General features: G+C 38.2%; 1 long non-coding RNA gene across 13 annotated transcripts in view; it reads left to right on the top strand.

The window, feature by feature from the left end:
• Positions 1-27,865, top strand: part of LOC138166558 (uncharacterized) — a 552,457-nt gene that overhangs the window by 213,493 nt on the left and 311,099 nt on the right. For 3 of the 13 annotated variants that reach the window (XR_011169622.1, XR_011169629.1, XR_011169626.1), the window contains one exon: positions 22,085-22,283. The exons of 9 other annotated variants lie outside the window; for them this stretch is intronic. This is a non-coding gene — a long non-coding RNA (uncharacterized lncRNA). The remainder of the gene's footprint in view (positions 1-22,084; positions 22,284-27,865) is intronic. One more of the 13 variants, XR_011169625.1, reaches the window with a different exon arrangement.

Raw genomic sequence — 27,865 nt, 5'->3', positions numbered from 1 at the left:
GATTACACCTTCTCACCTTAAAATTTGATTCTGTTCATGGAAAGCTTATTCTCTTTCCTGCCAAAGGCCTATGCTCTTCCTGGGATTGTGGACACATCTCTCTTTTCCTGTGGTGAGTCGGAGGGAGGGCTGTTGCCCTGGCAATATCATGTCGTCTCTCCCCTGCCCACTCCTTTCTTGTTAAAGCATTAGATCTAGGTACTTGATTGGGACAGAAGCTGAAACCAGTTAGAGGCATTCTTTCTTTCTCTTGCTTTATCTCCCCTCATTTCTAAGCTTCAAAGGAAGAAACCCAGGCTGTGGAAAATGGCAGAAAAGCTTGGAATCCTTTAAGACTTGAATTGACTCCAGGAATGTATAATAAAGTGAGTTCAAGAAGTAGATTTTTTTTTTTACTTTGATTAAAAATGCCAAGAAAAATGTGATGAATTCTCAGTGTGCAACTGGAATTAAAATGTCTGCACACAACCATGGGGAGGTGGCCACATGATCTTCATTTCCAGCTTACCTCTTATTCAAGACTGGCTTTTTCAAAGTGGCCTGGGTAAAAGTCAGTTGCATAATACAGGAGAAAAATGCTGGAATTCAGGGTCAGGACACCTAGGTCCTCATTCCCCTAAGAGGGGTTGTGTGAAACAAAGTATTTTGGTCCCTTAAAAATGTCATATATTTGTGAAGTGGTGCAGTGGATAGAGTGCAGGGTCTGGAGTCAGGAAGATCTGAGTTAAAATCTGTCCTTAGACACTTACTAGCTAGTGCTATAAGCAGGTTGTCAGCTAGGTGGCTCAGTGCATAGAGCATGAGGTCTGGAGTCAGGAAGACGCGAGTTCAACTTCAGCCTCAGAAACTTACTAGCTTTGTGACATCACCCTGCTTTCCTCCGTTTCCTCATCTGTAAAATGAACTGGAGAAGGAAATGGCAGACCTCTCTATTATCTTTGCCAAGAACGCCCCACATGGGATCATGAAGATTCAGACATGACTGAAACAGCTGGACAATGATAACAGTTGCTAGACTATCAGGTTGTTACAAGGTTTTCATAAATGACAGACTCCTTTTGCCCCCTTTCCATCCTCTGAAAGCTAATGTTAACACACTGGGCAAATGTCCAGGTTCCTAGTGAGGTCATCTGAACCTGTCCACTGGTCTGAGAAGAACTTGCTGCCATTTGTAGACATGGCGTTAGATCTTTTGTCAGAAAGGTTCAGGTCCCAAAGGGCTGCATTCTACCCATGTTATCTTGGGTAAGTGTAGTACCAATGCAATATTTACAGCACTCATGATCACGATAAAGACTGTGACTATAAGTATCACATGATGTTCAATCCCAAAATATATCAGATTATATATCAGAGGATAGAACTGAAGCATTTATTTAGACACCGAAAAACCCAATCCCCAAACCAGTAAGTCAATTCCATCATACTACCAAAGATATTCAGAAGCCATAATAACACAGAGAGCCACAGTGTCATTCAGCCTTCCCAAAAAAAACAATACAAAATCAATATTTACTCAAAAAACTCTCTATCTCCTTGCCTGAGCATCCTCTCTCCCCCACCATCCAGCTAGGTCAGACCAGCTTCCTGTGGGCTCTGCTTCCCCTCATCAAACTCCTCCCACCACAGGCTCCATGTGACTACATTCAGCCTATTAGGGGGTAGAGTTTACTTTCAAAGCAGGGAGGGTCTTCAAACTCCCCCCTAGGTCTATTAAGGGACAGGGAAGATCTTCAAATTCCCATTCCCATAACAGCAAGTCATTTAATTTCTCTGGGTTTCATTTCCTCACTCTGAGGTAGACTGTGGTTGATCACCTTCTCTTCATGTTGGGGCAGCTGAGGCCCTTACAGATTAAATGACATTCTCTTCTGCTAACCAAGGGGCACAGCAACCAGACTGCCTTCCTACAGAAAAGGGATTGAAGTTGGTAGCACTAATATAAGGGATTTGATGGACTATCCATGTAAACTTTGAAATCTCTTATCTAGAGGGAATATGAATTTATCTTTGCTCACACAGAAGAGATCATATTCTAATGACTTTTGCAGGGTAGATTGAAGGCCTTTTCATATATATACATACCTATCTATTTATCTATATCTTTAGTGAAAGCTGGAGAATGCTATGATTAATCATAAGTTCCTGTTAGAATAAATATTTTGTTTGAATCTTGGCATTTATGCACCCTAAGAATTCTTTTTCTTATCCATCTTGACTTAATTTTATGCTTGATCTGTAATCTTCGCAGGTTGTTACTGGAAAGAAGGAGGACCCTCATTACTTGAATATTGGTTTATTTTATTTTGTTTTCAGTTGGGAAAGCATAATGGTCCACTTTAAGACTTTGGTTTAAAGCCCAGAAGTTAAGCTTTTGTTGTTGTTCAGTCATGTCTGCCTCTTTGTGCCCCATGGACCATAATGGTATGCCAATGCTATCTATAGGGTTTTCTTAGCAAAGATACTAGAGTGGCTTGCCTTCTCCAATAGATTAAGGCAAATAGAGGTTAATTAACTTGCCCAGGGTCACATAGCTAGTAAGTATCTGAGGCTGAATTTGAACTCGGGCCTTCCTGATTCCAGACCTTGTGCTCTATGCACTGAGCCACTGAGCTGCCTACCTGTTTATAGCACTAGTTACATTTTTAGGAGAGAAAACAGATTCTCTTCTAACCCAAGAAATTCCCATATTTGGATGTGTCAGGGGATAAATTGAACTTTATTTTTGACTCTCAGAATTAACGACTGAATTAAAGAGTTGTAGATTAGGAGAGTTTCTCCTGGACTCAGCCCTTTATCCTTTTTTGGTCTCAGTTTACTTTTTCTGCAAAATGAAGACGGATTGTTGTTCAGATGAGATGTGCTTTTTAAGTCATTTCAAATAAATTAAAATAATTGTATGTGTATATCACTATTCATAGGCTCTGGAAGGGAGATCAGAGGTCATTGGGTATGACTCCATCCATTTAAACAGATGTGGAAGCTGAGATCAAGAGGACCATATAGATTGAAATGAAAAGACCTGGGACTTGAATCCAGCTCTTTTCAAATTCAAATCTCTTTCTCTCTACCATATTTATGTTTTTATACTTTGTTTTGGAATGAGTATAAAGCTTTTGTCAAGCCAAAGTATTTTGTTCTGAGAAAGATTTAAACATTGAAACAGAATATACAAATTCTTTGCTATCTTGTTGTTATGTAAATGAGGTTTGTGTGTGTCCCTGAGATCTTCTTGAACATCAGATTTGATGAAGCTGTTAAGTTTGCTTGAAATTATTTTTCTATTTCTTTTTATAAAAATACTTGAATTTTATGCATGTTATGGAATACTATTGTGCTATAAGAAACGAGGAGCAGACGGTCTTCATGTTTACCTGGAGAGGTTTATACAAACTGATGCTGAATGAGAATAGTAGAACCAAGAGAAATTTGTACACAATTGCAGACACAACATATGTGTGATGACCAGCTTTGATAGACTGGACTCCTCTCAACAATGCAGTGATATAAGTCAATCCCAAAAGACTCATGATGGAGAGAAATATGTGCATCCAGAGAAAGAACTAGAAAGAACTGAGTTTATATCCAGGTGGAAGCAAAATACCTGATCTTTTTCCTTCTCTTATTTGGTTTTATGTCCTCTTTACCATTTTTCATTCCAGCTGATACAATGCATCTTTATAACCTGAGTAATGTATAATGTGAAAGTATTTATAGATCCTATATTTGACTATATGCCGCTATGGGGGGGGGAGGGGAGGCAGGGGGACAAAATGTGAAACTCAAGGAATTGTGGAATTGAATCCTGTAAACTAAAAGGAAACAAAGAAATTAATTAAAAAATAAAATAAAAAAATAGTTGAATTTACTAGCCCAAAATTTTGAGATTTTTAATGTGTGAGAATTTCATTCTAATATTTTTTTTAAAAAAGTGATTCTAAAAATCTTTTAGCTTTTAAATAGATTTTTTCCTACTGATTTCTCCCTACCATTTTTGTAAACATGGTAAGGTAAAGTGTCTAGATGTCAAGATTTTGGTGATCTGAGACTACAGAAGCAGAAAGTATTATATTTGTTTGTGCATATATTGTATTCTTGTAGGAAAGGATTGCTGTGTTTTTATCTTTATATGCTGAGTCTATAGCTCAGTGTCTTGCAAAAAATAGTCATTCTATGAGTGTTTATTGAATTGAAATGGGATTGGGCAAGCCACTATGGTTAGAAATGACTACAGGACATAAGCCATTGTGTAGAGTGTTATACCAAGCAAATTACACAAAAAATTATGTTATGGAATTAGACAAAATAATAACAAAAGTCATTTGGAAGAAAAAAAAACTCAAGACTATAAAGAGACAAATGAAATAAATAGAAAGGGGAACTTCACATGATCAGATTCCAAACTATACAACAAATGTGGTACAGTGGATAGAGTGGGTCAGTTTAAACCCAGTCCCAGACATTTATTTGATATGTGACCCTGGTCAAGTCATTTAACTCTGTCTTAGTTTTCTCATCTGTAAAATGAGCTGGAGAAGGAAATGGCAAACCACTCAAGTATCTCGGCTAAGAAGACCCCAAATGGGGTCATAAAGGAAGAGTTGGACATGACTGAAAGAACCAAACAACAAAGAGATGGTAGAAGATTAAGAAAATAGGGAATTTGGTGAATAGAATGTTTTGAATTATCAAGACTAAATTACAGCACATGATATAAAATATCTGTTTGAATTCTGTCTCTGCCATGTAGTACCTATGGAATCTTGGATAAAAGTCATTCTGGGTCTCCGTTTCCTCTCTATGAAATATCATGGTATCACTACATGATCTTTCAGGGTGGGCACTTCCTCCTCTAAACCTGTGATGCTATGGTCCTTACAAGTATATGGTTCAATAAATCAAATGTAGCCTTGACTACTCTGGCCTCGTCCACTATCAGGTTGTTACAATGGTTTGTTGTATTTTACCCTTCCGTTGGGTTTCTCAGGCAGCCTTACAGATGTTGGAAGTATCTAGGCTCTCTGCAATTGGCTCTAGACCTCACGAGTGCTGTTCCTTTAGTTGTAAGGGGTGGGTTCCCTATACCTCAGTTCCATTTAACCATTAACAGGTGGATTAGCTTTTACAAATACATATTTAATTCAAATATGTAAAACAAATTATATTAACTTATTCAACAACACATGGAGCTTTATCCCCTCTCTGTACCAACTCAGTCTCTGAGGAAGAGAAGGGGATTAGGTTCATAATTTAATTTGATTCCCATAAAGAACAGTCCTAAATTCTAAATCCAAAACCTTTCTTAGGCTTGAGTCCTTGTAGTACCCATGCAATATTTATAGCATCAACCATGATTATAAATATTCCCATCTAGTGCTAGGTCACAAAATATAGTACACTCTCCATATAGAGGACAGAACCAAAACACTTATTTAGACACCAGAAAACCAAATCCCCAAACCAGTAAGCTGATTCTATTATAGTATAAAGAAGTTAATAAACCATAACAACACAGAGAGCCACAGCATTCTTTAGCCTTTCCACAAATCAACACAAGATCAATATTTACTCACGAGCCTATCTGACTCCTTGCCTGAGCATATTCTGTCTCTCACAGTCTAGCTAGCTCTGTCTCCCAGCTTCCTGTGGGTTCTTCTCTACCCTTCAGCAAACTCCTCCCACTATAGGCTCCATGTGACTACATTCAGCCTATTAGAGGGCAGAGTTTACTTTCAAAGCAGGAAAGATCTTCAAATTCCCCCCTAGGCCAATTAAGGGGCAGAGAAGATCTTCGAGTTCCCATTCCCATTATTGCCCTAGGCACTCTTGATTCTCAGGGCTTCCATTCTGGGCTGACAGGCTGCAACATTGCATTGTAATCCCACCTTCAAGGTTGGCATGGATTGAACTCCTAGGTCCAGTGAGGATTACTTCCAGCATCTAAAACTGAGGAGGACAAATGAAATAAAATAGAGACCATAAGCCCATTTCTTGGAGCTGGGGTAAAGGCTGGGAAGAAATTTCCTTCCTCCCCCCCCCCCCCAATCCTGATTCAATCCATGACATCCATTCTGTGGTTGAATGAGATGAGTAATCTTTGCTTTTTGGATGAAGCAGAAAAGAATGTGCAGGAAAGAGAGAGGCGATTATCCTAGCCTGAAAGTGTTAAAGACAATTCTGACTATAGAAAGAGGCTATTCCCATTCACAGCTAGATGGTTCAGTGGATAGAACACCAGCTTCACTTTCTCCTCCAGACCCATCTGGGTCCATAGGCCTCTAATAATCCAGTCAAGGGATGGCCTTTAAGTAACTACTTAAAAGAGTCCTAGTCACTGAATGGCATTACTTCACTCAGTGAGAACCTAAAAGGGCCAGGGTCTCCCACTGCATCCTGGGTCATCCCCAGTCATCCTGATGAATATCTTGTCACCAAACCCAAATGACTCTGGAGGAGAAATTGATGCTGGTGACCTTGCACAGCCCTCTCATACTCAGATCCAAGTCAACTGCAAGTCATGTCATCATTTCCTTGATGTCAAGGTCCTCTTAGAGAACTAAAGACAAACAATGAGAGATGACTCCTTTAATTAAAAAAAAAAAAAACTGGGAGGGGAAGACGCTTAGGGTTGCTGTCCAAAAGAGAAACAGTTACTATTTACCATTTATATTCACTCTGTGCTAGGAGGGCAGGGACCTATTGTTGTTTGTCTATGAGCTGCAGAGTGAATTGGACTTCAGGCTTGGTCTTTGAAAAAGAAATCTAACCAGCAAACCCCAAGGTAATGAATCAACTTTCAGCTAAGAAAATATACTTTATTTTTTTTTTTTTGAGGGGATAAGCCATGGCAGTTGGGGTTAAGTGACTTGCCCAAGGTCATACGCCTAGTAAGTGTTAAGTGTCTGAGGCTGAATTTGAACTCAGGTCCTCCTGACTCCAGGGCTGGTGCTTTATTCACTGTGCCACCTACCCATCCCCAAAATATACTTTCTTTTGGGCAGAGCATCCTCAGGTGAAGAGAGAAGAGGGAGAGGGGGAGGGGGAGAAAGAGGGGAAGGGGATTAAGAAGACCTGAGTTCAAATTTGGCTTAAGATATTTGCTACCAATGTGACCTTGGGCAAGTCACAACCTTTGTTTGCCTTAAAACATTGGAGAAGGAAATGTCAAACCAGTCCAGTATCTTTGCCATGAAAACTCCGAGGACAGTATGGTCCACAGGTCATGAAAAGTTGGGTACAACAGAATAAAACAACAATAATCCCCATTCACAAAGTAGGGGAACCTCCCAGACAAGCAGAGTGCCTCCATGTTAGGCAACCTGAGCATGCTTCAAAGCCCCATTACATATAAAGATAAACAACAGAGAAAGGGGCCCCATTCTAATGAAAAATATTGGGAAAAAAGTATAACTCAAGTCACTAAGCACTAATTAAGTGCTTATTATAGGCCAATACTATGCTAAACACTGGGAATACAAAGAAACGCCATTTTATGAAGGGTTTTAAATATCAAGCAGGACATTTTTTATTTGATCCTAGGGGTAATAAGGAGCCATTGTAGTTTATTGAGTAGGGTTTGGGGTGTGTGTGTGTGACTTTTAGGAAGATCACTTCAGTAATTGAGTGGAGGATGGCAAGAAGTAGGGAGAGAGTTGGATAAAGAAGGCCAACCAGAAGGCCACTGTAGTTAGTAGTGTATGTGTCAGGTGTTAAGGCCCTGTGTTGGGGTGGAAGATGTAGAAGAAGAGAAGAAGGCATATCTGCAAGAGATATTACTGAGACAGAAAAGATCTGGTTTTGGTAAGACTGGATATGTGGGGTGAATGAGATTGGGAGGGTTGAGGATGGCACAAGTCTGTAAGCCTGGGTGACTAGGTGACTGAGTGACTAAGAAGATAGTGATAACCCTCCAAAAGAAGCTTTAATAAGGGAGGATTTTAGTGGAAAGACAATGAGTTCTGTTTGGGTATTTTAAGTGTAAGATATGTATGAGGCATCCAGTTTGAGGTGTGTAATAGAGAACTGGAGATGTAAGACTAGAGGTCAGGAGACAGAAACATAATTTTAAATGAGTATTTTATACCTATACCACCATATTTCAAGTAGATCAAAGATATACATATAAAATATCATGGTATAAAATCTAGAGGCAAATAGGAGTTTGGAAATTTCACAAATATGGATCTGGGAAAAATTTGTAACTGTCCAAAGAGTAGAAGAGATCATAATGGAAAAAACTAACAATCTCAGTTACACACACACACACACACACACACACCCTACCCCACACCCACCACCACCACCACCAACAACAACAATAATAACACCACAGAGATGGATTGGGAGCAATGGCATTACATATGTATAATAAAAGTCAGACATTCAAATTTATTTTGAATTGTCTCAAATATGTTATATATGATATGATTTTATTAAGAGACCTCTGCCAATAAACAAATGGTCAAAGGACAAAAATAGTTTTCAGGAGAAGAAATACTAAATACTGTTGGTTACCTCAACGTTCAAGATAGCTAATAGAAATGAAAATGAAAACAATTCTGAAGTACTGCCTCATTAACTAAAAAATGCTAAAAAAAAAAGTGGGAAAATGGTATTGGAGGGGAAATGGGAATTCAGGTTCTCTAATTCACTGGAGTTATGAATTGATTTAACTCATATGAAAATCAATTTGGAATTAAAGAACAAAAATTTCTAAATTTTTGATCCTCTTTGACCCATAACTTCTACCACTGGTACAATACTCTAAGGAAATTATTGCTACCAAAAAATGAATGAATGGATGAATAAATAAATAAATAAAAGACTGGTATGAAAACCCTCATGAAGCATTATTTGTGATAACAAAAAATAAAAACAGAAACATAATATTTGTCCAGTGATTGGGGGATGACTGGACAAATATATGAATGTAATGGAATATTTCTATAAGGAATGTGTGCTGTGAAGAATTCAGAAGAACATGTAAAGTTTTCTATGAAATGCAAAATAAAGAAAACAGAGCTAAATTACATAATATACACAATGATTACAACAACATAAAGAAAGTCAATATGGAGAAATGACAAAACTGGTCAAGTATAGCGATCACTTAGTATCATACAGCCAATGTTACAGGACATTTACCTCTTTTCTACTACTATTAATTAATTTTGGGGAGCTTTTTTGGGGAAAATGCATTTTAGAAAGAGTGTTTTTTGAAAAATATCCTTTGTGTGCAGACAAAATATGAAAATAAATTTACTGAAGAAATTGCATTGTGAAGAGCACTAATCTTGGCATTAGATTCAAGTCTTAACCTACCATTTATAAGCTCTTATAACCTTGAGCAATGCTCAATCCCCTTGGCCCTCAGTTTCCTTAACTATAAAACATAGATAATAACTGCCCAGGGAGACAGTATATTAGAGTGGATAGATGGCTAGACTTAAAGTAAGGAAAACCTGGATTTAAGTCCTACTTCAAGTTCATATTTACTGTGTGACAGTGGGCAAGTCAATTAATTTTCAGGGCCTCAAGCAAATTTCACAAGAAATATAGGTTATAGAGGAACAGGCAATCGGTATTGGTCAAAGAACTTTCTATTGTTGGGAGTCTTTTATGCTGATAAAATCATTGACCCAGACCAAACAACCCCTCCCCTCTCCCAAATAAAAACAAACCTGTACAAGATGGGAGGATCAAATGAGAAAATGTAGATGCAAACTTTTTATAAATCCTAAAGTGCCATATATTTCTTTCATATTAAATATCATACTCTTGGAATTTGGTGGGAGGTTCAAGTCTCATTGCTAAATAACAGTTTGGACACTATTAACATTTTGTAGATCTTCAGAAATGTTCCCATTTGAGGACTAGGCTCCCAGAAGCTAACATTAATTAGGTTCCACTCCTGGTCAGAGATGTGTGAAAGATAATACACACAAAAAAGATACATAACTAATTACAGGTGTGAAGAGAGATGTAACAGCATAAAATATCAGGGGTTCTCTTCTTCATTGAGATCCTCAGGTGTAACAGGAAGCCAAAAATTCTACTTTGTTTAAAGAATTTCTGAAGTACAATTATCCCTTGCACATTGTGGGGTTAGCAGTGTGGCACCCCCACAATCTGGAAAACCCACATAAAATTTTTGTCCCTCCCTTTGTGCCAGAGAAGTTATTTTTTTTTCTTTTTCTTTTATGGAGTGTTTATAGCACCTTATTGTGAAATTTAAGTTAACAATTTCTGGCTTTCTAAACTTCATCTGTGTCATCTAGTGATCTTCATGTGTAATCTGTTACTTCCACAAAACTTCCCCCAAATTCCTATTTACAGTAATTTCTTATGCTGATATATCGATATGTCAAGATATATGTGTACACACACACATATATATATATATTATATATATACACACATATACATATATTCCAAGTAGATAAAAGATGTAAATATAAAAATATCATACTAGAAAATCTAGAGGCAAAAAGGAGTTTAGAAAGTTCACAAATATGTGTGTGTATATGTGTGTGTTTGTGCATGTGTATATACACTGCAGTAGGGAAAGTTGTGATGTGGAAGGGATAGCAGCATAGCATATTACCCAAAACAAACAAAATAAAATGATGAACTTATCAAGGAAGAATCAGAGACAAAGTAATTTTTCTAATGTCCCTCTGATCAGTGACAGAACCGAGAAGTGGATTCAGCTTGGGTTGGTGGTAGGCACCACCAACTGTTTGTTTCCTGTTGCTGAGGGGAGCTATCTATGGTTGATGAATCATTTTAGCACAGTAGGGTTAAAGCTGATCAGGTGTTTACACTAAATCAGACAGCAATATCACGCTGTCCTGGGAGCAAAGAAAGGCCTACCAGGCTTCCTGAGGAGGGGCAGACTGGCCTACATCAGAAAAATGGAACAGTCCAAAGCTTCCATGCAGGTTAGTTTTAGGATTGAACCCTTAGTGGCACTCTTATTCTAGCTACTCAAGAGGAAGAATCATTATTCCTTTCCCCCTTCCCCTCCCCAAAAAAGTGGATTTAAGATTTTATGCAGCAAAGTCATTGCTTTTATATGTTGGAAACTCCCTGCCCCGCCCCCCACCCCCAATTGCTGTAAGTTATTTCCTGTAGCTTGCAATGAAAGTTAGATGGAGAACATAATTCAGACACAGTACACAAAACTTAAAATTTAGAGGTTTGAGATTTCCTGGAACTTTTTAAGTTTTGGGAGGAGAGTGCTATTTTTAGACAGAGGGATGGATCATATGATTTTGAGCTGGAAGAGAATTTGAGATGATCCAGTCCAAGAAAGTCTTCATGGAAGAACCATAACTCTTGGGAGCTTTTGAAGCAGAGAAAGGTGGTGAATGATTTGGGAAGGCTACTCTAGGTTTAGAAACTAAAGGAAGTGGATAATTGATGCTCCATATTTCTTTGAGAGGATAGAACAATTTTCCAGGTCAAATTCAATTTTCATCTGAATGTAGTTTCCAAGTGTTGTCAAAATCTGCTGCTTTTGTGTAATGTGCATCAATAACTTTGTTCCAGGACTGACTAATAGCATGTTTTATGAGCAGGGTTTTTGCTCTTGATCAACTGCTTTCCTCCTTTTGTCCTCTGGGCAGTCATGCAAAGTGGTTTGTTTTTATGCAGGTCCAGGACCTGAGGCAGTGATGGTGATGGTGGGCAAACCATTGAAATTTTCTTTATGCCTTTCCCTTTTCTTCCATCTGAAGAAGCATTATGTCATTCATAGTTTTATTTTGCGTTTTTATTTTGTATGCTAACATGTTATACTTGGGGAATTCATAGAGCAAAATAGATGTCTTGGCTTTCCACTACACTTGAGAGTCTCCATGAAGAAGAGAACCGCTGACATTCCACGTTCATTTAAATCTCTGTACAATGGTAATTGATTCTGTATCTGTTTTCATATGGAGAACCTTTCTAAAACTACAAGACTGGGAAGCTTGGGAAAGATGACTAGCAGTGAGTCTTGGATTTTCCAGTCCTAGCTGGAATGTTCTTTCTTCGAATGGAGAGTTGCTAGGGTTATGGGGTGAATCTGAGGCTGGACTCATATCTGGGGATAGATCATGAAGGAGGAGGAAGATAAATGAGAGAGGGAGAGAAGGAATGAAGGTGGGAGGGAGGGTGAGAGTGACTGTGGAGGGCATTTCAGAGCAATTTCACCCACTCAGGAGAAATTAAAGAACTCAGGGAGAACTGGAACACCAAGATCCACCCTGCCTCAGACTCCAAAGATTATTATTGAGTTTATTGCTTAACAGGTCCTGAGTCACCGTGGTTAAGTGCTATCCTTAATGTACATGTGGGCTTGATTCTTGCCCTGAAGGTAGTACTGATGGTCTAACTAGTAGGCCATGTAATGCACATATATACCAATGCCAGAGGACAGGGCATTGTTGCTGTCATTCTATTAAGTAATTTTCAGGCTGGAATGAAAGCGTGTTTTCTTTTCCCTCCCCTGGCAATCTTATTCATTCCCATGTCCCTTGGCACACTCTGCACCACAACTAAAGCATACTACTTTTTGTTCTCAGAATTGGCCGGTGTGGCAAATTACTGATTTTACTCATCCTGCTCACTATACCTAGAACACCCTTATTCTCCTTCACTTATGCTTTATAACTCATCTCTGATGCCACTTGCTCTGTGAAGCCTTCCCTGGAGTAGACATGCCCTTGGATCTCACTTGGCAGTTTGTGTTTTTAAATCTCTAGTGACCTTTTGTAGCTATTTGTGTTCTAGATAACTGTATGTTACAGTAGCATCTTGCTTCCCTATGAGGTTAAGTTCTTGGAAGTTAGGGCCCTATTTAATTTCAACTTTGTATCTTCCCCAGTACTACCACAATGTTCTGTACACAGTAGGATCTTTTTTAAAAAAGTGATTTATTTTTAGTTTTCAACATTCACTTCCATAACTTTTACTTTTTCTCCACCTCTGTCCCCTCTCCCTCCCCAAGAGGGCATGTAATCTGATATACATACATTCTTATTAAACATATTTTCACATTAGTGAAATCTGATATACATACATTCTTATTAAACATATTTTCACATTAGTCATGTCATATAGGAGAATTAGAATGAATGGGAGGAACCAGGAGAAAGAAAAAAAAAACCCCAAAAATAGAGAGCATGTTTCAAAAATAGAGTATGTTTCTTTTTTAAATTAAATTTTATGTTTATTTTTAGTTTACATCATTCATTTCCACAAGATTTTGAATTACAAAATTTCTCCCTGTCTTTCCCCTTCCCACCACCCCAAAATAGTGATCCCAATGTATACCCCCTCCCCCAATCTGCTCTCTGCTATATCTTCTTCCCCCATGCCACTCTGACTTTCCAGTAGGGCAAGATGGATCTCTATACCCCAGTGCCTGTGTATCTTATTTCCCAGTTGCATGTTAAAAATATATATATGTATGTATTATTTTTAAACAGTTGATTTTAAAACTTTGAATTCCAGATTCTTTCCCTCCCTCCCTCCCTCATCACCCACCCTTACTGGGAAGATAGACAATTCAATATAGGTTGTACACATGTAGCTATGTAAAACATTTCCATCATTTCCATACTGGATATATTGTGAAAGACTGACTATATTTCCCTCCATCCTATCCCACTGCGCCCCCTTCCCCCCCCCCCCCCCCTTATTCTATTCTCTACTTTGACCCTGTCCCTTTTCAAAAGTGTGTGCTTCTAACTTCCCTCCCCCCAACCAACCCTCCCCTCCATCATTCCCCTTCTCATCCCCTTCCCCCCTACCCTAAATAGGGCGAGATACCCTATTTAGTGTGTATGTCATTCCCTCCCTAAGCCAAATTCAGTGAGAGTAAGGTTGACCCATTCCCTTTTGCCTTCCTGTTCTTTCCCTCCATTGTAACAGTTTTCCCTTACCTCTTCTATATGAGATAGTTTACCCCATTCTGTCTCTCCCATCTCCTCTTATTATATTCCTCTCTGACCTCTCAATTTCACCTTTTAAGTATCACCCCTTCCTACTCAATTGGTCCTGTGCCCTCTGTCTATGTATAATTGTACACATATATACACACACTCACATATGTATTCACACACCCATATACCCTCCTATATAGACATATGTATGTATGTGTGTGTATATATATATATATATATATATATATATATATTCCCTTCAACTATTCTCATACTAATAAAAGTTTCATAAATTACAATTATTGTTTTTCCATGTAGGAATGTGTACTTCAACTTTGATAAATTCCTTGTGATTTCTTTTCCCTGTTTACCTTCTCATGCTTCTCTTGCTTCTTGTATCTGAATGTCACATTTTCTATTCAACTCTGTTTTTTTCATCAAGAATGCTTGAAAGTCCTCTATTTCATTGAATGATCATATTTTCTCTTGAAACATGATACTCAGTTTTGCTGTATAGGTGATTCTTGGTTTTCATCCCAGCTCCTTTGACCTCTAGAATATCATATCCCAAGTCCTTCAATCCTTCAATGGGGAAGCTTCCAGATCCTGTGTTATCCTGATTGTGTTTCCACAGTATTCAAAGTGTTTCTTCCTGGCTGCTTGTAATACTTTCTCCTTGATCTGGGAACTCTGGAATTTGGCTATAATATTCCTAGGAGTTTTCTTTTTGGGATTTTTTTCAAGAGGTGATAGGTGGATTTTTTCAACCTCTATTTTGCCCTCTGGTTCTAAAACATCAGGACAATTTTCCTTGAGAATTTCTTGAAGGATGATTTCTAGGTTCTTTTTTTTGATCATTGCTTTCAGGTAGTCCAATAATTTTTAAATTATTTCTCCTGGATCTATTTTCCATGGAAGTGGTTTTTCCAATGAGATATTTCACACTGACTTCTATTTTTTCATTTGTTTGTATCTGTTTAATAGTCTCTTGAGTTCTCATAAAGTCACTAGCTTCCATTTACTCCAATCTAATTCTGAAGGAATTCTTCTCTTCAGTGAGCTTTTGAGATTCTTTTTCCACTTGGCAAATTTGGCTTTTTAAGGCATTCTTCTCATTGGCTTTTTGAGCCTCTTTTGCCATTTGTGTTAGTCTGTTTTTTAAGGTATTATTTTCTTCAGTCAGATTGTTGACTCACTTTTCATGATTTTCTTGCATCATTCTCATTTCTCTTCCCAATTTTTCCTCCACTTCTCTTATTTGGTTTTCAAAATCCTTCTTAAGCTCCTCTATGGCCTGTAGCCAATTCATATTTTTCTTGGAAGCTTTTGGTACAGGAGTTCTGACTTCATTGTCTTCTCCTGTTCCATGCTTTGATTCTTTTTGTCCCCAAAACAGGAGTCCAAAGTCGAATTTCTGTGCTTGCTTTGCTTCTTTTGCTTGCTTATGTTGCCACTCAGTTACTTGACTTTTGAGTTTTTTGCCACAGTAGAACTCTGCTTCCAGAGAGGAGAGCTTTGTCCCAAATCGCTGGGGTTTTCACAGCTACTGGAGCTATTAGTTGGCTACCCTTTCTGAAGCCTCTCCACACTCTGGCTCACTGGTCACACACCCCAGGATCTCCACCCTAGACAGTAATCCAGATACAAGGAGGTTAAAGGAAGAGCAATCAGAATAATTGCTTGGTCCCCCTACAATCTGCAGGCCAGGAGCTTTGAAGCAGCCATGTGGTGGTGGCTGCCATGCCTCTCCCTCCAGGGGCAGAGGCCAGACTGTACTCCCAGACCCCCTGTTCCCACAAAGTCCACTGACCTCTCACTTTGTCTTTGGCATTTAAGGGTTGATAATTCTGGAAAACACCACAGATGCTGGTGATGTACTCTCCCAATGTCCCTCTAGAGGCTGGTTGGGTGGCCCTAAGGCTAAAACCACTGACTCAGGTGGGGCTGGGCTCTGCTCCCAGCATGCTGCAATGGATCCTTCCTGTTGGCCTGCTGGTCTGTCTTCAGTGGGAGATTTGTTTCTCTCTGTCACTTTGTGGGTTCTGTATCCCTAAAGTTTATTTAGAGTCACTTTTTATAGGTATTTTAGGTGGTTATGGGGGGAGTGCAGGGAGTTTTCCTGCTTCTGTGCTGCCATCTTGGCTCCACCCCTTTGAGAGTATGTTTCTATTTGCATTCAGACTCCATAGTTCTTTTTCTGGATGTGGATGGCATTTTCCATTATGAGTCTTTTGGAATTGTTTTGGGTTCTTGCATTGCTGAGAAGAGCTGAGTCTATCAAAGTCAGTCATAGCACAATGTGGTTGTTACTTGTGTATACCCAGTATGATCTTAAATAAGATCACTGGTTTAGAGATAAAAGGGGCTATGGGGGTAGTCCAATCTAAACCTTTTATTTTCCAGATAAAGAAACTGAGGCTTAAAGGTGAAATGATTTTCCTCCTGTTAAAAAGGGAATGAGTGGCCAAGTTTACAACCCATGACCTCTGACTCTGAGTCTGACTCTGACTTTCTATGGTGTCCTGCCTTCCTGTCCCCCACCTTCCTGAGGTTTATTGACTTGAATTTGACTTCAGCGACTTCTCTTTCTTCAGAGGGCTAAATCTTGTTATTAGCCATTATTGTTGCTATTATGCATTAGTAATAATTTTGCATAGCACCTATTGTGATGATGTGTGTTCTCTTGAATTATGGTCCTTGCTGATTGGGATACAAGGACAGAGTCAGTGGCTCATATCCTTCCAAATTATACTGTTGCTGTTACTATTACCCTTCTCATGAAGAAGGATGATGTTTGCTAATAGGGAAAACAGAATATTGCTTACATGGGTGAACTGTTAGTCTCTTTGGATAGTTATAGACTTTAATTCTTTTTTTTTTCCAATGTGGCTAGTTTTGCCATATCCCTGATGGCTTTGAAAGTTAGTTTTATTTTTTAGTTCTGATGCTTGAATATTAGTATTAGAAGCAATCTTCACAATTATTTAGTCTAATTCCTTCATTTTAATGATGCAAAAACCAAGGCACAGTGTGAGGGTCACACATATAGTGACAGAGAAAGTAGAATCCAGCTTCTGTGGAATGTCCATTTTCCCTCCGTTACGGCCAACATTATCATTTCACAGAATCTCAGAGTTAGAAGGTATCTAGGAGGCCATGTGGTCCATCATGCTACATAGTGTTTGTCCGCATAAATTCTCATCATATTAGCTCTTCTGACTTCCCCTATGTTGGAAGGATCTTCACTCTGAGTTCTTTTTATAAGTGGAGATTTGGAGGATGTGTAATGAGAGATTCCTTCCCACTGAGAGTTCTCCATCTTGTTACTTACTGCCTCTGTCTCTACTTGTCTTCAGTATTTTTCTCTCCCAGGCAGAGACTGAGGGGGTGGAGCCCAACAATGCATGTGTAAAGGCATGTAGGCCCCAAGCTAAGCTTGCTATCTGTCTTATCTGAGTCCCTTGTTTAGTATTAATTTTCATTAAATGTACTTTTCAAAAAAACTAGTGTGTATTTTTAAGGTGGAATTTTAATACACATACACACACATGCATATTTTTCTTTTGCTTATTTTTGGAGGGCAATTGGGGGTTAAGTGACTTGCCCAAAGTCACAGGGCTTGTAAGTGTGCCAAGTGTCTGAGGCTGGATTTGAACTCAGGTCCTCCTGACTTCAAGGCCACTGCTCTATTCACTGTGCCACCTAGCTGCCCCAGGAATTAATGTATGTTAAAAACACTTGATTGATATAATTAGGACCTGAGCATAATTGGCATCACCTAGGTAGCATTAGCCCCTGGAACCCTACGTAGCAGGCCTTATTACTCAGACCCAATAGAACCTCCTCATATATTTTCTGGACTCTTCAGAACACATGAGCACTAGATGCCTATCAGTTGATGAATTATCCTAAGGCACTGTATTTCGGCTACCAGATCGTTTCTCGTAAGTCACTTGAGGTAATTATAATGATTTCAATTCTCTAATGCCAGGACTACAGTTTGTTGTTGTTGTTCTGTTGTGTCTGACTCTTCATGACCCCTTTTGGGGTTTCCTTGGCAAAGACACTGGTGTGGTCTGCCATTTCCTTCTCCAGGACATTTTCACAGATGAGGAAACTGAGGCAAACAGCTCAATAAGGAAAGGGGAATATTTCTTTCTATTCAGATACAATCTGGGTGCTATTGAAAACCTTATAATATCAAGAGAAAGCAAAGTTAAGTGACCTGACTAGGGTCACATAACTAATAAGTGTCTGAGGCTGGATTTGAACTCAGGAAGATAAGTCATCCTGATTCCAGGCCTGACACACTATTCATAGTGTCACTAGCTGCCTATCAATTATCTATATATCTTTCCTTTGAATTATTTTTACAGTAGCAACAAGTGGATAGAGACCTACCTCAGAATTAGAGGAACTGAGTTCAAGTCTCACTTTAGACAGATACTGAATGTGAGAATGTGCTTCTCAGTGCCCCAGGCACATCATTTAAGACTGAAGATCAGTATTGGTAGAGAGAATTTCTTTGTCAGGAGTTCTGTACACCAGTAAAATATCTCCAAATATATTCCAGAACCAGAGATAGATTTAGATTCACACACTCTCATCTTGGCTACCTTGCAACCTTAAACATTTTTGCAAGGTGAGTGGTTTGATATAGAGGTGAACTCATTATCCACAGAAGTGACTTCTTTTCCAAGTGAAGCTAATTGACCTATATGATGATTGAAGCTTAACCAATGGTCTTGCTAGCATTGTACTTAACCTACAGTACACTGACAGATACAGAGAACCACTGGTCCATAACCTATAAGAATTTCATATCCTTAACTCTTCCCCAACCCAATGTTTAGAGGAGAGAAGGAAGTTGAGGAAGGGCCACTGTCTTCTGAAGCAGTAAAAGGAGGAAGAAAAGCCATACTTACCATTACTCTTCACAATTCCTATTACCATTCTATAGGCTTCAGTCTTTTAGACTGGTAGAGTCTCTTCCCCAGATTTTGGAGACCATCATCAGTGAATTAGAGTCAGAAGCATCCAGTTCTCATTGTGTGGGATGGAGAAAGGGGGATGAAGTGGGTGAAGGCCCTAATAGCATCATCAGAGCTGCATTTGGAGAAGATGCAGAGACTGGCAGATTAAATTATAACCCTGAGTACATTTGCCCAGGTGGTGGTTCCAGTTTTCAATGCTATTAACCCAGTATGGCGCTCTATTTTGGGTACCAAATGGGTTTCGTAGGATTTCATGTGTAGTTCTCAGAACCTAAGTGCTGTGAATAAACATTGATGCAGTGGGTAAAATGCATTTAGGATTTAAAACAAATGTCTTTTATACTATCACCTGTTGGGAAGTCAGAAACACTTTGCTACATTTGTCTGTTGCTGTTGATTATGCTTTCTAGACCTTCTAGTTGTCTAGGCAAATTAAGGCAAAAATTAATTAACTTCAACAAACATTTATTAATTGCCTACTGTGTGCAGAAAGCATTTTATTTTCTCAGGAAAAATCTTAAAACCTTATTTCCTCTTTCCCTGAGATTTGAATTCCTTCTTCATGTTGCTTAGCATCATGTTTGGGTTGGGGAGTAATAGCACTTTTAGAACATAGTATAATTGTAATGTATTTTTGAAAGGGCTCAACAGGGTTTTCTCTTTTCTGAACATTCTTTTACCCTCTTTCTCATTCCATTACTCCGCCTCCCCGTGTCTTTCCAGACCGAGAAGGGCTTGATCATTTCAAAGCTGGTGTCAATTATAATTAATTCTTTCTTTTATGACTTTGCCACATGAATACACATTTAAAACAAACCAAGTGAACATTAAAAGTCAAAACTGGATTTTGACTTGGGTGGTCCAGTTCATTTCAGGCAATGAACTTAGCTTTGGAAGGTGGGCATAAAAACCATACATGTGACTAACCCATTATAGGATCATCATATGTTTTCATTTTTTATGAAACACAATTTTTATTTTTTATATATTCTCTTGAACTATTTACTTATTTTATGTAGCTACTATTTCCATCTCCTGCCATCCCTATGGTTCTTCCCCAATTAAAAAAAAAAGCATGGTCCCTATAAACAGTATCAGAGAAGGCCCACTGGCTTATGGTTTCATTTTTGAGGTAGCTTTCAGCTTCCTAGAAAGGTTCCCTTGTATCAGGTGACTTATCCAATGTAATAGCTGCATTTATCTCCTTTCTAAAGAACTTCTCCAGCCCATACTTGATACAGCCCATAGCATCCTTGCAGCTTTTGAAGTCCTTGGCATCACCTCTCTCATCAGAAAACATAGGTAGTAAACAAATCAACAGTCTTTGATGAGGATATTTACTCAATCTAATTATCAGTTTTCTAGTACCAGGGCAGTCATGGTGGCCACTCATCTCCAACACTTATATGATGCACTCTGGTCCGACACTTACCTCAGTGCTTATATTCACCTCAATGAATAATTGTTCAGTGAACCTCAAAGCTGAAGCCTATTTTGATGCTTAAAAGGGTGATGTCCCTGTCTGGTGCACTGCTTTTTCTGGTAGAATAGGCTCCAAACAAAGAAGTAAAGCTTAATGACTTTGGATGAGCTAGCTCATACAATATAATCTGGCACGTTATTGAAATGCAAAAGTTGCATGCACTGGATGCAATTTTGGTGCCTTTTAAATAATAAGTAACAGCTCTCCCACCCAAGGTTTCCTCAAGGAACTTACACAGTTCTCCAGTACTTCTTTATGGAGGACCTCACTGTAAATTTCAATTCACATGCAAGTCAAGATATCACCTTCATGATATCATTGGTTCTCTTTGAGAATGAAGTACAAACAACTACGATGAGAAAAGTTAAGATTGTTAGGAAGTTCAGCAGCCATACTTACTATAGAATTCATTACCCTAGAGAAAGTTTATATCCAGGTTGCTTCATCACATTCACCCCTTAAGTCTTCCCTTTTGGCAGTGGTTCTTCCTAGCCATCCACGTCTCCAGTTTTCCACTAATTTATGCTGTCCTCCATCTAGCATCTTTTTTTTCAATGTGTATAGTTTCTGAGGGAGCCACATGTTTCCTAGAGGGGCCATGCAGATGCATAGATAATTTTCCAGGGAACTGGATCTGTGTCTTTGTGGAGACACAATGTAAAGTTATACATTTGGGTTCAGAAAGAGCAACCCTATCAGTATCAAAGAGGAGGCGTGGCTAGAGAACTGTCCCTTTGAAAAGACCTGGACTTCTAGAGGATTGCATGATCAGTATGGGCAAATCATGTAACGATGGCAATCCCCCCCAAAATGAATGTTTGATTTCTTCAATCTAAATATTCATACTTCCAGTTATTGGGTGTGGGCACATGATATTTACCTTCAAAATATTTAAAAGGCTATTAAGTAGAAGAGACATTGGACTTGTTTCGCTTGGTCTAAGGGGACATGATCATAATTAAGATGAATGAGTGAAAAATGTAAGAATCCATTGCAGATAATGTCCCAGCATTTAGGATTGTCCATTAAGAGACTTTCCTTTCTTAGTAGGTAATGAATTTCCCATCCTTAGAGGTCTTCCAGTGGGGGCAGAAAATGACTCACAGAGGATATTTTAAAGGTGATTCCTGTCCTCATATGGGTTGAACTTTTGAAATTCCTTCCAAATGTATGTGAGATTCTTTGATTCTTTAAAAGGCTTTAAAAAATGAACGGTCTCTTTTTGAAATGTTTCCCTCATGTTATTTCTTTGGAAATAAATACGTTTATTGTTTGACTGATCATTTAATTGGTCACTTTTGGGGGAGAGGATTCACTAAACACAGTTGGACAGAGAGGAGATTTGGATTCTAGTCTAGGCTCTGCCACAACATAACTATATAGTGTGAACAAGCCATTTGTCATCTCTAGACTTCAATAGTCTCGCATGTAAAATGGTGGGTGGGGAAAGTTGGCCTCACAAAGGGCTTCTCTTATGGTTGGCCTCCCTGCCTTGAGTCTGTCCTCACTCACACCCTCTACTCAGCTCTCCGAGGAACCTTCCTATGGTACAGGTCTTACCAAGTCACCATCTTATTCATTAAACTCCATTGACTTTAGATCAAATATAAAAAACCCCAGTTTGGCTTTTAAAGCCCTTCATAATCTGGTCCCTTGCTTATTCTTCTGTTGTCCTACAGCTTATCTCCTCCATGTACTCTGAGATCCAGTGACATTGGCTGTTCCTTATACAGGATACTCCATCTCCCAACTCCGAGAATTTTTATTGGCTGTCACCCTGTGCTTGGAATGTGCTTTTTCTTCCTCTACACCTGCTCAATTCCTTGGCTTCTTTCAAGTCTCAGATAAAATTGGAGCTTCTTCAAGAAACCTTTTCTGGTTAGTACCCTCCCTCTAAAATGATATCTGATTTATCGTATGTATGTACGTATGTCTAATATTTTGGCATGTACAGTTGTTTGAATGTTGCCTCCTCCAATGAGATTGTGAATTCGTTAAAAGCAGTGGCTGTTTTTTGTTTTATTTGCTTTTCTTGGTATTCCTAATGCTTAGCACGGTACCCAGGACAAGCGGGTGCCTAATAAAAGTTTGTCTTGACTAATGGCCCTTCTATTTCTAAAGTTTTCTATACTTCTATGGATTATGGGTATGAGCAAAACAAAACAAAATTTTATTTGGGGATGGAAAGTAATACTACATCTGTAATTTCATTAGTAAATAGAAGTTCTGATGAGGAAACTGGCTCTACTACCATATTGGAAAAAATTCTTAAATTTATAGTCATAGTGGAATGCTTGAAATGTTAAGTGACTTGTCAAGCAAGGGTCATACAATTAATACATGTTAGTAGTGAAATTACTGAATGAAACTATTTCTTCCTGACTCTTAGGTCAACTTTTTATCCACTATACCATGCTTCCTTGAGAAATAATGAAACAAGACATAACACTGGGCAAAAATACAAAATGTTGAGAGGACTTTCAAAGAATAAATGGTAGAAATAAAAGAATGATAAATCATAAATTAGTTGACAAAGGCTTACATGTAGTAGGTGTTTCTCTGTCTTCTAAAGATGAATTTCGTATTTACAACTAACTTTATTGATCAATAGAGAAGGGCATGTGGGGAGAAAAAGATAGGATACCATTAAGAACTGATTTTCCTTAAGAATATTTATAGGAAGTGAAGAGGGCCTGTGGTATTTTATAAAACTTGTTGTCATAGAATGTTGTGCTAATTCTGCTATTAAAAATAGTGCCAGCTAGATAACTCAACGCTCTGTTAGACTAATGATGGATGTAAATCAGTGGAGCTTTGGTAGTTCATGTAGCTATGTGGGAAATCAGAGCTCTAGACTATGCTTATTTTCTAGGAGTAATGTTGTTCTTTCAGTTGTATCTAACTATTCATGATCCCTTTTTTTGTAATTTTCTTGACAAAGACTCTAGAGTGGTTTGCAATTTCCTTCTCTAGTTCATTTTACAGTTGAGAAACTGAGGCAAACAAGGTAAAGTGACTTGCCCAGGGTCATACAGCTAATAAGTGTCTGAGGTTGGATTTAAACTCATAAAGAGGAGTATCTCTGGTTCTAAGCCCACTGATCTATCACTTAGCTGCTCTAGAGTCATGGTTTTGGGTTTTCAATAGAGCCCAGATTTGTACCTGAATAGAAAGAAATATTTCCCTTTCCTTAGCTTTTTTTTTTTACTTTTTAAACTTTTTCCTTTTACATTTTTTACATCTTTTTTTTTTCTCTTTGTGACCTTTGTCTATTCTTCTTTTCTCTCTCCCTCAATTTATTTGGAGACTTGGCAATTTTTTTTTCAATACCCCTACACTGGTTCCTCTTTATAATTGGGAGTCATATTTCTTCTTAACTTGCATTTTGAGTGAGAGAGTAAGGATTAGACTATGATTTCTTTTTTTTTTCTCCTTTTTTTAAATGCTTTATTAACTTCTGATTTACATCGTTCGTTTCCGCCAGATTTTGAGTTACAAATTTTCTCCCTGTTTTTCCCCCACCCATCCCCCCAAGGATATGTGTGAGCAGTCCCACAGGATATCCCCACCTCTGATCTGCTCTCTCCCATATTTTCTCCCATACTCATTTCAACTTTTCCAGTGGATCTCTATGCCTCAGTGCCTGTATATCTTTTTTTTCCTTAATAACATGTAAAATGGTATTAATAATAGTATATATATATATATATACACACAGACACACACACACACATATATATATATACATATATTTGAATATTTGATTTTAAAACTTTCAATTCCAGATTCATTCCCTTCCCCCCCTGCCACTCACCCCCACTGGGGAGACAAGCAGTTCAGTATAGGTTGTACATGTGCGGCTAATGCAAAACAATAACATAGTAGATGTATTATAAAAGACTGACTGTATTTCCCTCCCTCTTATCCCACATCCCACTTGTTCTATTCTCTACTTTGATCCTGTTCCTTTTCAAAAGTGCGTGCTAGACTATGATTTCTTAACGTAATTGAGAGAATGTAGCTGTATATGTGGGAAATATTTTAAAAATACAAAGTTAGTGTTTTACTTTACATTAATTTTTTAGAACATATTCCAGTAGACATTTAAATGTAGGCTGTGTAACTAGACCCTAAGGAAAGCCATTCCAGTTGGTCACAAAAGTAGAGTGTTAGTAGTGAACATGAGTGTTAGTTAATAGCACATTGGGGAAGAGGGAATACAGTGTTTCATTACAGTTCTTTTGATCAACTTTGATAGGCTTTGAATGATTTCCCAGAACTTTATCACAAACCAAAATGCTTTTAAGTGTTCTCACTTTTAAGTTTTTAAATCCATTTATATATGCTTTTATAAATTTTAGAAATAGACAAGATTACTGAAGAAATGGCTAAGCCTATTATTGTGCATGACTATAATAGGATATTACTATACCATAAGAGATAATTATTACAAAGAATACAGAGAAATAAAGGAAGAATTACATGAACTTATATAAAGTGAATGCAGCAGAACCAGGAAAACAATATATACACAGTTAAAACAATGTAGAAAGAAAGAACAGTAACAACAACTACCACTAAACAAAACCAAACCCCAAACCTCCTAAATAAATAAGGCTGAATGTTGTATATTCACAATGACAAAGGTTGGTTACAAAGAAGAGATGAGAAAATGTGCCTCTCCCTTCTTTGGAAAAAAATATAGTAGTGGAGACTATGGTGTGGAATGTGGCATCTACTGTCAGACTCAGTTAATGTGGTGATTTATTTTATTGAGCTACTTCTCCCCCCCCCCCCTTATTTCTTTTTAATACTTTGGTGAAGGGGAAGACTGTAAAATGGGAGAAGTTTATGTCTGAAAATGAAGGTTATGTTAAAACAAGTGATGTCAATAACTTTTTTTTAAATTGAGGAGCAAATGTTTAATGCCATCTTATCTTGGAACTGAAACAAGGAAGTGTGACAGAGAAATGATGGGAAATAATTTTTTGATGGTGACAATTTTTAAATATTAAAATATAGAAAAAAAGGCTCTGGAATCTTTCTGTACAGGTCTCGGGAGTCCCATATTCAAGGGAGCAGTTTGTCGATATGGAAAGAAGATGAACCCCCAAACCTACTGTGATTCTGTATAGTGTGGGTCCCTACATATGATTTTTTTTGCCTTACTGCAAACCAAAGTATGAATGCTAAAAGTAGCTAAATAAGAGGTAAATTGTTGTTTAATATGAACACTTAGTGATTGCAACTTGATGAGAGACATTTTAGAGGAGGAAAAAGCACTATATCTTTTGGGAGTAGGCTAGTGAAGTATGATTAGATCATCAGGAATCAAAGAATGGAATATGTAAAACTCAAGATGTTTTAGGTGCTTTGTCAAGATTAAATGAATTGCCTTAAGTTAAGTGACAACTTGTGTCTGTATATCGAGTTTGTCTGATTCTCAGGAAAGGGTTATATTCTTGAGACACTAGTGTTAAAGAGTTCATAGGTGAGAGACTTTCTGTAATGTGATTCTTTTCCTGTGACAACTGGGAGAAGCAAGTCAGGAAGGCACTGGAAGAAATATACAGATTTTTGCAAATATTAATTTATTATACAATTATAGTGTATGCATTATAATGTACTATAGTAATCACATTATGTGTAGATATTGTTTAATAATATAGTTAGTTGGAAATCATGGCACATACACACATATATACACATACATATAGGGTGTCTCAAAAGTCTTTTGAGACATGCTGAACGCTACGAAACAGTAGCCAGCTATCCCTTTGTGTCCATTCCATGCTGACTCTGTAGGTGTTAGGGATTTTTTTTTTTTGAGCGAGTGGTCCAAATGTGTGATTTCACTCATGTAGGGGGCTGATGGGCAAAGAAACTCCCGCTATCAATGCAGGGCAGCAACTCTTCTGTAGTTAATAAGTCTTACAGAATTTGTCTGGAGCACTGCTGAAGGTTTTGAACCCTTGCTCCAAAGCTGTCTTGTTATTCATTCGGCAATTCTCCCGATGGGAAGAGAAAGACAAAAATGAATGTTAGCTGCCCTCAAAGAGCTTTCTGAGTGTGAATGAAAGAACTTCATGGTAATGGAGGGAGAAAATGAGAAGCCTTAATCCTTCATTGAATATAAATGAGCATATTCACATTAACTAGCTAGGGCCTTTTCTGTTCCTGATGTGGTATATGTAGATTTCTACCTAGATGTTTGTCCTTCATCTGACTGCCTCTCCCTGTTGGACATGATGTTGAAATACAAAATAGTCCAGTTATTTCCATGCTATAGATGCAGTATCAAGAGTTAGCATACCTAAAATGCTTAAAGAAAGAGCTGGTGTTGGTTAGGTGACAGTTTGGGTGACAAACCTTGAGAGCTGAAGGTTAGTGCTGGGAGGTTTTCATATATGATGCAATACAATATTAACTTGGGACTGGATGGAGATGGGGACCTGGGGGAGGAAAACTCTTAAAGTTCCAAATCTGTGAGGTCCTGGCTATGAGAAGTCCACCATTATTTTATAGATAGGTTTTACTAGGACTTGTAATGCTTCATTATATAAGTAAAAGCAAGATAATAGGGAAAGTCTGCACAGGCTTCTGCAACCCATTCAGCTCCTCAGGTTGGATCAGTAAAGGCCTGATAGAAGTGCATCTTACTTTCTCTTTAAACATTCTCATTTCTTTTATGTGTTCAGGTTGTTTCTAAGCTTCTAGATATGAATTGTGAAGACAGAGACAAGGTCAGAAGTAGAGATTGGAATGTTTATTTGATATAGATCAGTTTGAAGAAAGCCACCCTAATGCAATTGTGTTTTAAATGATTACATGGCTTCTTTTTAGGTTTTATGGAACAAATCTTGCTATAGGAGGAGTGAGGAAAACTTGGGGCAGCTCACTAATGCACTAGGTAGAGTGTTGGGCCTGAAGTCAGGAAGATCTGAGTTCAAATCCAGACTTAGACACTTACTAGCTATGTGACATTGGGCAGGCCACTTAACCCCATTTCCCTCAGTTTCCTCATCTGTAAAATGAGCTGGAGAAGGAAATGGCAAAGCACTTCAAGTATCTTTGCTAAGAAAACCCCAAATGGGGTCATGGAGAGTTGGACTCAGCTGAAATGACTGAACAGCAACAACAATAGGAAAAATAGGGGCTGGGCTAGTGTAAGTTTATTTGTAGTTGCCTAAAGCATGGAAAATCCATCAAAAGGGCTCCCTGATGATGACCTTAAATAAGGTTAGCCTTAAATAATGCAAAAGAGGCCATGTGATATCTGCAAACCCCCCAGCTAGCTTTGTTACAAGCCTAAAACAATCAAAGAATAGGTGAACTGGGGAGGGACAAGGGGTGTTGAATATTAATTAGAAGGTTTCCCTCCTTTGTTGCCTCCCTTTTCAGTTGGGTTGGAGCTGTGACATCTTTGGTTAGGTATGGAGATTGTGACATTTCATAAGTCA

The sequence above is a fragment of the Petaurus breviceps genome, unplaced genomic scaffold (genome assembly GCF_028583685.1).
Source record: "Petaurus breviceps papuanus isolate PSGF00001 unplaced genomic scaffold, PetGlider_PUasm1.0 224, whole genome shotgun sequence".
In the NCBI taxonomy this organism is placed as follows: Eukaryota; Metazoa; Chordata; class Mammalia; order Diprotodontia; family Petauridae; genus Petaurus; species Petaurus breviceps.
The sequence above is the reverse complement of the archived record's forward strand: the minus strand, read 5'-3'. Positions and strand labels throughout refer to the sequence as shown.